The sequence below is a fragment of the Neophocaena asiaeorientalis genome, unplaced genomic scaffold (genome assembly GCF_003031525.2).
Source record: "Neophocaena asiaeorientalis asiaeorientalis breed wild unplaced genomic scaffold, Neophocaena_asiaeorientalis_V1.1 scaffold77, whole genome shotgun sequence".
Classification (NCBI taxonomy): Eukaryota; Metazoa; Chordata; class Mammalia; order Artiodactyla; family Phocoenidae; genus Neophocaena; species Neophocaena asiaeorientalis.
Genome location: NW_020174645.1, coordinates 5,593,627 through 5,604,944, shown reverse-complemented (window position 1 = coordinate 5,604,944; position 11,318 = coordinate 5,593,627).

Genomic DNA, 11,318 nt, shown 5'->3' with positions numbered 1-11,318 from the left:
AGCGCGAGCCGGCGCCCGGGCCCGAGGTGGCGGGGCACCGGGGTGGCAGGGGACTGGGATGAAGCCGGGGATTGAGATGCGACCGGGGGACCAGGTGTCCAGGGACTGAGAGGCGGCCGGGGACCGAGGTGGCTAGGAGCCGAGGGTTGGGAGGGGCCAGGTGGAGGGAGCCGAGACGCGGCTGGGGGCCAGGTGGGGTCAAGGTGCGTCCCGGGCCCGGGTGCGCCCGGCCGGGGCGGCCCGACTGGATTTCTCCGCCCAGGCCGCGCCGCCTCTCCCGGGTTCCGTCTACTTTTCCCACGGCTTAAAAGAATGCCCCCTCCTCGGAGATGCAATGCATTTCCTTAAAGGAAACTCCCTGCTTCCTTTTCTCCTGAGCTGTTTTTCAGGGCCGCACAATATCTTATTATCTGCTGGGCGAAAAGTTTCACGTCTGTAGCCAGACTTGTTTGCCCGAGCGCTGGCCCACGTATAAACAGGTTCACACCCCCTTATTAAATGACGGCGCCTGACAGACAGAAACTTCCTAGGGCTCCCTTCCTGCACTTCCCACGCGCCCGCATCTCTTCCAGAGGGTGGCCTATCCTGGGAGGGTTATTTTAAAAATGAAACAATGACGGGGGTGTGTATTTGTCCATGTGTTCCTGCTGAGACCACACTGATGAGGGCGTTGCTGTTTCTGGTTTTCTGTTCCTTTTTATTTGACAAACACTGAGGTATTCTTATGCCTGGGGGAGGGGGGGAGCATACTGGGTTTTTTGCCAAAGTAAGTCAACCAGGACTGAAACAGCAGAAAATTTTTACTTTAGAAATAAACCATGGACTTCCCTGGCGGTCCAGTGGTTAAGACCCCACGCCCCCAGTGCAGGGAGCACGGGTTCAATCCCTGGTCTGGGAACTAAGATCCCGCACGACGCGGCCAAAAAACCCCCCAGAAAACAAAACCCAAAAGCCAGAAGGAACCCACTCACTCCTGTCTAAAGTAGGATGATGACATTTGTGTCTGCCGTTAGCAAGGTCCTTCCCACCTCTCCCTGCCAGGAGCGGTGACTTGTGTGGTGTCTTTCAAATCAAGTTGGCACATGCAGCCTACAATAACTTTTGTTTTGAAGTAAGAAAAAAATGCAGGGGAAACATCTAACCTTTGTGCTTGAGATTAACAAGGAAAATGATAAAACCTTGGCTCCATAAAAGACTAGTGCTGAACCAGCTGAGCCGCAAATTATTAATTTAGCCTTTGTGGTCATCGTCATCATCTGGCCCCTGGTGTATTTTCAGCCCGGATAGCCCGTCATAAAAACACATGTGGCATTTAATTTAAAATCATTAATACATAATTAATTGTGCCAGGAACTTGCGGAAGGAAGGGGAGAAAATGTTAATTGGCAGGGAGAATCTGGATGTTGTCAGAAGATTTATTCATTCACTGATTTTTTTGTTTTTTTCTGTGGTTTTGAGGCGCTATAAAGAGGTCAGATTGCTACATAGAGAAGATGGAATTTAAAGGGCCAAGTTCATTGATCTTACTCTTAAATTGTTATAAATCAAGGGCAAGCTTTCTGAAGGTCAAAGAGAAAGCATCTCTGATACAGGACAACTTATTCTGGTGGTTGGTTTGGTAAACAAGAGGGTGTTTTGTTTTTGCTGGTTGGGTTTTTCTCATGAATAATTCTTTCTAGTAGGTGAATCTCATAGGATTTACCCATTCCAGGGCTATTTTCTGGAAACATGGAATTCAGGTTCAGTGTCTAGATTTGATTATCTTCAGAGTGACTTATTGAGGGATGTAGGAATCAGGTTTTGTGCATGGTTAATATTTAATTAGATCGCTCCCAGAAATATCTAGTGAGCTGCCAGCCAGACCTCATTGGTGGAAAGGACGAGGAGAGCTGAGGTTGCCGCTTACAGGTCTCCTTCTGGACAGAAAATAATATATCTGACCCACTGACACACCTTTCCTTTGATCTGCACTGCCTGTGGCTTCACGTTGACCACAGCGTCCTGTGTAGCAGAGGCACACTTTGGTTTCCTTAGAACAAAGTCCCCTACCATCCCGCCAGCCTCGCTTTTCCTCCTGGGTTTCTGGGTCAAGAGGAGGAAAAATGCTTCCATATTTGCTTTCTTGACTGGCCACACCCTGTTTTGCAAAAAGGTTCCTTCCCCGCCGCAGTTGGGAGTGTGAAGGAAGGGGGCAGTTATGCGTCCTTCGCGTGGCAGGTACTTGTGTTTGCTGTATGATGTGGGCATGTGAGTGCGTGTGTGTAGTCCCAGGGGCACTGTCCAGAAAGCTGGTCTATTCTTCCCCAAGACTTTAGTCCCTTTGGTGATAAAACCCCTTTTCAAAATGGAAGTGACAAAATTGTATTGGCTTTTTGTTGTTGTAGTATCCTGAATGCAGAACAGTGTGGCATACAGTATACCTGTATGTTCTGAACCTGAAAATTGATTGTCTCGTTAAAAAGATGGTGTGGTATCATGGAGAGCGGTAACCAACACCCGAGTGCTAGCCTGTGTTCCTGGGCATGGTGCTTAACTCCTGTTTCCTGGTCTATAAAAATAGAGATAACTCCATCTACTTCCTAGGGCTGTTTTAAGGGATAGAAATGGTGGGGTGGGCTAAAGAGGGACCCCTCAAAGATGTCCACGTCCTAATTCCTGGAACCTGTAAATATGTTACAGCCCTGGGTAAGAAAATGCTCATCAGCTGACCTTAAAAATAGGGGGCGTAGCCTGGGTTATCCAGGTGGGCCCAGTGTAATCACGGGGCCTTTAAATGTGGAAGAGGGAGGCCAGGGAGGAGGTCAGGGTGGTGTGAGGTGAGGACAATGCCACCGGACATCACTGGCTTTGAAGCTGGAGGAATGTGGGCGTCCTCTAGAAGCTGGAAGAGGCAAAGCAGTGGACTCTTCCATGGAGCCTCTAGGAAGAAACGCAGCCCTGCTGGCACCTTGATTTTAGCCCCGGAAGACCCGTTTTGGACTTCTGACCTCCAGAACTGTAAGATGATAAACTTGTGTCGTTTTAAACCACTGAGCCAACAGTGGCCGTTTGTTGCAGCAGCAGTGGGCCACGAATACCTACAGGATGCAAAACACGTAGTACAGTGCTCTGCAAACGGTCAACTAGCCATCTTTCTCCCTTCCCCACCCCCAAAAAGCTTTATGTGAGAACTGTTTCATACCTTCCATGAGGGAGGAGATCCGTCTTTGAGGTATAGCATGGGTGAGGACTCAGCAGATTGGAGTCCTGGAAATGCTAAACTCCAACCTTGCTTCTTCCTTGTCTAAGTGCGCCTTTGCCATCTGGGCCTCGGTTTCCCCTGCAGGAAATGGAAACAGAGCCCAAAAGCTTCCTGTAAGGTTAGGATGAGAGAGGGGCCACGCTGCTCAGTACACCAGGGGAAGAAGGGCATTAGATACAGGCATTCGGGGTAAAGCTCCGCAGGTGTTAGGGGTTTTCTGGTGGGGTGGGAGCTGTGGAGGGGGGAGCAGCAGGTGGAAAACTGTTCATAGGTCCAATTTTCCAGGTCAGTGACGTGTCCCTTCTGCAGCCTCTGTGGAACTGCAATCTTGTAAAAATTAACATTTATTGACACTCAGGGCTTCTCAGGCCAGCTCACGTTAGAAAAACGCTGTCCAGTAGAAACAGAATAGGAGCCACGTGTATCGTCTTTAGATTACTTAACCACACTAAGACGCAAACAGAAACAGGTGAAATTCACTTTAATCATATATTTTATTTAGCCCAGTGTATCCAAAATATAGCCGCTCCAACACGTAATCACTATAAAAATTATGAATTATACATTCTTTTCCTCCTACCAAGTCTTCAAACTCCGTTTTGTGTTTGTTATAGCACATCTCAATTTGGGCTCCCTTTTCAGGCCTTCATTAGCCACACGTGGCCAGCAGCTACTGGATTGGACGTCAGGGTGTTAGAATCACCTGGGGCGCTTTTAAACTCTTCTGTGTCTAAATGCTGGAGATTTGGAGTGATTTGGCTTGGATTTTTTTTGGCGGTACGCGGGCCTCTCACAGTTGTGGCCTTTCCCGTTGCGGAGCACAGGCTCCAGATGCACAGGCTCAGCGGCCATGGCTCACGGGCCCAGCTGCTCCATGGCATGTAGGGATCTTCCCGGACCGGGGCACGAACCCATGTCCCCTGCATCGGCAGGCGGACTCTCAACCACTGCGCCACCAGGGAAGCCCGGTCTGTTTTCTTAAAGTTCCCTAGCCAGGAATTCTTTAGAATCTCATTACTGAAGGCAAGCCACAGGACACAGGTGTTTGGGAACTTGAGTTTCTGGTTTGAAGGCTGTTCCCAAATTGGCAATAGTCTTTTGGACTCCCATCCTTTGCACATTGTTTCCTCTGCCCTGACTTCCCTTCCCACAAATGCCAACACCCCCTCTGCCAGGCAGGCAGACTTATGCACACTGCCCTTTTTAAACAAAATTTTATTGAAGTATATTTGATTTACAATGTTGTGTTTAATTTCTGTCGTACAGCACAGTGACTCCGTTATATGTGTATATTCTTTTCTATTGTGGTTCATCACAGGATAGTGACTATAGTTCCCTGTGCTCTACGGTAGGACCTTGTTGTTTATCCATCCCATATGTAATGGTTTACATCTGCTGACCCCAAACTCCGTCCTTCCCTCCCTCACCCCCTCCCCCTTGGCAACCACAAGTCTGTTCTCTAGTCTGTAAGTCTGTTTTTGTTTTGTGTTTGGGTTCATTTGTGTCGTATTTTAGATTCCACATGTAAGTGATGTCGTATGGTATTTCTTTCTCTTTCTGACTCGCTTCACTTAGTATGATAATCTCTAGGTTCATCCATTTTGCTACAAATGGCATTATTTCATTCTTTTTAATGGCTGAATAATATTCCATTGTGTGTGTGGATATATATATATGTATATATATACATACCACATTTTTATCCATCTATCTGTCGATGGACATTTAGGCTGTTTCCGTGTCTTGGCTATTGTGAATAGTTACACACGCTCCCTTAATGTCTTCATGTGGCATTACCATGCTGTTAGCTACCAACCCCTTTCTGGGCCTCATTTAAATGTTTATTTTAAAAAAGTTCCCCCACCCCCAAGCTTGGGAGGAAATCTAAACCACATGGTGAAAGCCAGAACCACCCCCCGAGCTCCGCCCACGTCGGTCAGCTCCCTGAGGGCAGGGGCAAGGGGCCTGGCACCCACTGCAGGCTGGTGGAATGGCCAGAGAACAGAGGTGAGCGAGGCTTTCTGAAAAGGAGGAGGGAAAGAACCAGGCTCACGCCCCCCAGGATGCTGCCTGCAGAGCCTCGAGTGAGCTGCCCCAGCGGCACTTGCCTTCCTCCCCGGCCCCCGGAGGTGGGCCAGCTGCGGCGGGCGGTGAGCCGTGCCCTTCCTTCCAGCTGCGCTGCTGTCGCGCGCCCCTCGGGCGCCCTCCACCTGCTGCCGCCGCATCAGCCAGCTTGGTGATGCTCGGGGCAGCTGCTGACTTCCTGGTTCCTGGGGTTTCCTGCCGCAGGCCCCCTGGGCTCCCCGGGTATCCGGTGACCTGTTGGTTCAGGCTGGGGTGGGGTTGTGGCTGCTCGTCCTTCCCCTCCCCCTCCCCATCTCTGTACGTTTGTCCCACGACGCGTTCACGAGGGACCACTTACTGTGTACGTGTGGGCTTGCTTCTGGTGCTCTGGGATGTGCTACGGGAAGATGAAGCTCATTCTCATCCCCTCCAAGGGTTTTCATCTTGACGAAGGAGGTGGGAGATGAACAGGTGTGCTGTGGCAGAGCTGTTAAGAGCGAGACTCTGTGCCTCAGTCTCCTCGTCTGAAACATGGATATAATCGTAGTGCCCGAGTCATGGAGGATTTGCAGGATGACACAGCTCCTGGGGCGGAGTGAATGCTGCACTGAACGGCTGTTGGCTGTTACGTTGTGTATGGGAAGGTGGGCTGGACTGAAGGAATGGAAATGATGCCCCCTTGGTTCTGTCCCTGAGCCTCTAGTTGAGCGTCTGTGAATGGGGAGCTGGGGCTGTTGGGGAGGGCAGTAGATCCGCCACGGGGGTTGGGCGGACTTGGAAGGTGGGGAGCAGCCCGTTCCTGGAAGAGCGATCCTGCGGTGCCCCGTTCTCCAGGACGGCAGGGCCTGCTCCCAGGTGACACCGTCCTCTGGAAGATACTCCAGTGGGGAGCCCCAGGGAGGAGCCCCGGGGAGGTGCCCCAGGGAGGAGCCCCAGGGAGGTTGGGGGAAGCCGGCCCTCCTGACCTTGCCCCCAGGCCAGCGTCCCATTTGTGAATAAAACCTGCCTGGGCACTGAGTCCAGCAGCGCGAAGTGGAAACTCTGGAGTCGAGTCTAGGCCTGCTTGGCGGGGGGACAGGGAAACACAGCCGGCTAACCTGAGCTGGGGCCTGAAGAGCCTTTGCCAGCCGGCCGCGCTGTCAGTGATACCCTTCCCCCCAGCCCGCTCCCCCCAGCTCCACCTGACTCCAGGGTGGACTCAAATATCACCTTGTTTGCGAAGCCGTCAACCGCTTTCCTCCTGCCCGAGCCTTACTAGGCTGCCCTAGTTCTCACGATATTATTCCCACTATTCCCATCTCCCCAAACCCTGCAGCTGAACCGGCAGGAGTGGACGGCCGTGAGGTCGGGCGTGTGTTTAGATCCAGGGTCACGGAGAAGGGATTGCATTGCCTCCCCCTCCAAGCCCCTAAGCACTACCCTCTGAACCCCAAGATCCTCAGGCACGGACAATGTTGGCTCCTTGTGTGCTAGCACCCAGGACTGCCCGGCTCAGGGGACCCGCTCGGCGTGCGTGCGCTGAATAAATGGGTGCCACAGGGGCCCGTGGGTCTCCCTTTTTTGATGCTGCCACTCAGTGAGGCCTAAAAAGCCATGGCTCCCACTGCAGGGAAAGACTGAGTTGTTGGAGAAAAGTTTAGTAGAGGTGGAGTTGTTTTTCCTCTTGCTGAAATAAACACAACCTTCAAGTGCATTAGGTTCTCCCGCCAGGGAGTGGCTCAGCCCCCTGGCTTGTGGGACAGACAGGTCTATGGAGTGGTGTCACCAGGGCCCAGGCAAGGAGCTGCCCAGGCTGGCTCCCTGTCCCTCCTGGAGGCGGGACTCGGGCCACGTCCTCCTCTCCTATCTCTTCCTCCTCATGTGTCACCTGCAGAGCCCGGGGGAGAGGTGGCAGTGTCCCCCAGTGAGCCGCATGCTGGTGGATGGGAGGATCCTGCCGAGGGCTCCTGCAGAGGAGCCGTGGCCGCAGCGCGGCCCTCCCTGCAGTTTCATAAATGGTCGAATGATTGAGAGGCCCGGACAGAGCAGGCATTGGGGGACGTGAATAAAGGGAAGAGACGGTTGAATCGCAGGGTGGTGTTGCCGCACTGACTTCCCTCTGCTGAAATGACTGAGCTGCAGACCTCTGGCCCAGAGCCCCCCACCGCTTTGCCTGAGACCGCATTCAGCCGCCTCCTCGGCTACAGAAATCCTGTGTTTGGTTTCATCAATGGCCTTTGAGGTGGCAAAGCATTTGAATGAGATCTTTCTGTCCTTCAAACAACTCTTTGGGAACACTAAAGCAGGATAACCCACCTCTCTGCCAGTCCCTGTGACCCGGCTCTTTGAAGGATGTTTTTCTGTCCCTGCCAAATGCCACCGTGAAGCGCGTCATGATAACAGAACGAGGAGGATTGAGTCTGATTCATTTCAGGGTTGATTTTAAAAATAGAAAATGTTTTATAGTTGCCTTTACTATATAACGCTAGTGGATAAATTATTAGCTAGAGAAAGAGACACACACACTGCCTTGAATTTAACCAGTACTTATATTTGAAAGAGCTTTCGTTCATTCAAGTGTTCACTCTTTCATTCATCCAGTAAAGATTTATTGACCTCCAGGCACGGGTTTCGGGACTGGAGGTACAGCAGGTAGCAAGACCAACAGGATTTGTTGTACCAAGTACGTCTGTTCAGGGGTCAGAGGTAGAAACAGAATACATGGTAAACAAGATAGTTTCAGGGGGGTTCCCTGGTGGCGCAGTGGTTGAGAGTCCGCCTGCCGATGTAGGGGACGCGGGTTCGTGCCCCAGTCCAGGAAGATCCCACATGCCGCGGAGCGGCTGGGCCCGTGAGCCATGGCCATTGAGCCTGCGCGTCCGGAGCCTGTGCTCCGCAACGGGAGAGGCCACAGCAGTGAGAGGCCAGCGTACCGCAAAAAAAAAAAAAAAAGATAGTTTCAGGGAATAAATGTCCTGGGTGAAAGTAACCAGGAGGAAGCTATCTGTGTGGAGGGAGGGCTGCTTTAGCTAGGATGGTTGGGGGAGACCCCCCCAGGAGGGGCGTTTTAACTCAGAGCAGGGTGACCCCAGAAGCACAGCCGGGCTTGGGGGTGGGACCGGGCTTGTCCTGTTTGAGGAACAGAAGGAAGACGGTGTGGCTAGAACAAAGCTAGATGTTCCAGACATACTTTGTGTATGTTTGCATTCTCAAAGAGTTCAAGGGTTTTTTGCTCCTGCTTCCCAGACGGGGAAGGGGAAGCTTCTAAAGTGAAGGCGCCCCTGTGGGTCGGAGTGGACGGGACCGGGGCCTGTGCGCTGGGGTGCCATGGCTGGCAATGGTGGAACTGGGTGAGCAGACCTGTATTTGGCCCCGTTCACATGGGCTCCTGGGGAAGGGGTCTCCCCGAGTCCACATTCCTCTGCTGTGCAGAGCTCCCCACGGCCTGGAGGACGTCGGATCTCGCAGAGAACGTCCAGGGCTGCAGCCTCTGCGGTCACTTGGTTCTGACCCCCTGCAGGGGCTGTGGGTTTCTAGGATGGTGTGGCCAGTGTTGGGGCGCACCGGGCTGTGGCCTCATGCGCCGCTCTCCTGCTCTATCCTCAGTGACCGTCCTCTCCCCGTGGCTCTTCCTGGGCCCCCTTTGTCTGGCATGCAGCCCCACAGGCGACGGGGCAGGGAAGGGCTTGCTGTGTGCAATTGCTGACCAGAGCGTCCCAGCTTGGTTGCCCGGCTTCGCTGACGGTGTCCACACCCCAAGGCTTCTGTCTCAAGTCCACAGCAGGTGCCAAGGCTCTTGGGAATATCACCTGCTGGGGCGCCTGCCCCGGCCCCGCTGCCTCAGCCGGGTCGCGCCTCTCCTGAACCAGCAGCTAGATGCTTTCTCGTGTGTCCCTGGGAGTCTCCTGTCCAGGGACAAGTGCCATTGGTGGCTCTGTCTGGCCTGGTCTGGGGATTGCCTCCTCAGGCTTGACTCCCAGGGCCTCTGCTGGCACCAGATGGGGTTTTTATGTGACGAACAAGAACGAGATTGTTCCTGGAAGCAGGGGCAGGTGTGTCCTGAGGCTCTGGCTCCCATGGACCCAGTGGGGCCCTTGTAAGAGGCCTTCCCAGACGTCCCCGCCCTGGCTGCAGGACAGAAGCCGCCCTGGGAGGGAGCCGAGCTGAAGGCCCAGAGGGGGCCCCAGGGTCCAAAGGCCTCACCTACGGGAATGGGGGAGCCGTGGGGGAGCCCCCTGAGCTGCTCGGTGCCACACAGTTGCTGTTCTTACCTGCGGTTTGAACGAATCCTGGATCCAGAACCTGCGTTTTGACTTGGAGTTGGGCCAGGTCCTCCCTGAGTGACACCAGGCCCTCGGGAGCTGGGTCCCTGCAGGGGGACAAAGGGGGGCACCAGAGGACGTGCGTGCTGGCGCACGGCTCCCTTAGCCCGGCCCCTCCCCCAGTGAGAGAGGCGGCGGGGACCCGGTGGTGGCTGAGGGGACAGTCTACAGAGCCAGCAGCCTGCTCGACCCGGCTTAACGGGGGAGGGTTGTCTCTGTGGGGACAGTGCCTAGAATAGTGCCTGTGTTCGTCATTGTGACCTTGAGCTTTGATTCCCTCATCCACATGCTTCAAGGGTTACTTAGGAGATTAAACGAGATGATAATGTGAGGTGCTCGGCCCGGTGCCTGGCACATGGCTGAACTCGATAGAAATCATTTTATTATTCATTTACTGAGGCCAGTTTGTTGGCCTCTGGCATGAGATATGCCTCCTGCCAGCTTCCTGGTGCCAGCAATTCTGGCTGTGTCTCCAGAGGCTGCTAGAGCCTTTCCACCCCTCGGCCTTGTCCCCCGCCGCCCTCCGGAGGGTCAGGCCCCTCGCTGGGAGGTGGCTCCCTGGGCCTGGGCTCGGATTTTTCCAGCACTGAAGGAGCAGCGGTAGTCTGAATGGCCGTGACACTGTTTAGTCACCCACCCTCAGGGCTCTGAGAAGCGCTTCTGCCCGCCCTCCAGCTCCCTCCCCCAGAGCCCCCCTGGGCATATCTGGGGGTGTCAGACCCACCGTTACCGCTCTTGTCCTGCTTGGCTGCTCCCTGCCCCCCATCCATGGCCACTCAGAGGTCGAGTGGGAAGTCAGATAAACAGATCCCCAAGACGGTCGCCACCTGCCCCCCTCCCCCCCCAGGACCCTCTCTCTCCGGCTCTGGCTCGTCCATCTCGGCACCCAGGCCCCCTAATCAATCCATTCCACTCGAAGCTTCTGTCTCCCAGAAGGCTCTCTCCATGGCAATTGATCCTGCCTGTCGTGAGGGGTTATACATGCTGTTGTCAGAACTGCCCCTGTACCAGGGCGGAAGGAAGCCTTCTGCAGGCTGGCAAGCTAGAGAGAGCCCACACGATGGTCCCCGGTGCCCCTCTGACCGCCCCTCCTCCTTCAGGCTTCCTACAGTCGCTCGTTGGGCTGGTGTGAGGATGCCATGCTTGTGTAGACGGAACCAGATGTTGCGGTCAGAGCTGCACCTGGACTGTAAACCCAGGAGCTAAGCCACGTCAGAGTCGCCCAGCACAGATTCCAGGGCTGAGGAGAGGAGCCCCAGTGCTCTCCCCGCCTCTGCAGCCCGCTCAGGACGGGCAGGGGAGGGACGGGCATCCCTGGGGCCTGCCGCCCCCTCCTGGGACGGGGCTTGGCTTTTTTTTTTGCAGCCTTGGGCAGTGTCTACAGACCCGCCTCTGTGTGAGCACTGTGCCTCCTTGTGAGGCCTCCCGGTCCACACATCTGCCGCCTGCACACAGCAGGGCCGTGTTCCCGCCGGGAGGGACCCTGTTCCTACAGCCGGCGCGGGGAGCGGGCGGCACCGCTTGGGCGGAGGGGGCCAGACAGACTCCCGTGTGCCTGAGTCACCACTTCTCTCTGGGGCCCGGGAGCCTCCCTCACTGCCTCTGAAGACCTTCCATGTGCCAGGCACCGTTTAGGGGCTGGGGCCACAGCAGCCCCAGAGAGGCGGAACCACTCCCCTCCTCCCCTCCCCCCTTCCCCTCCCCCCCATGGC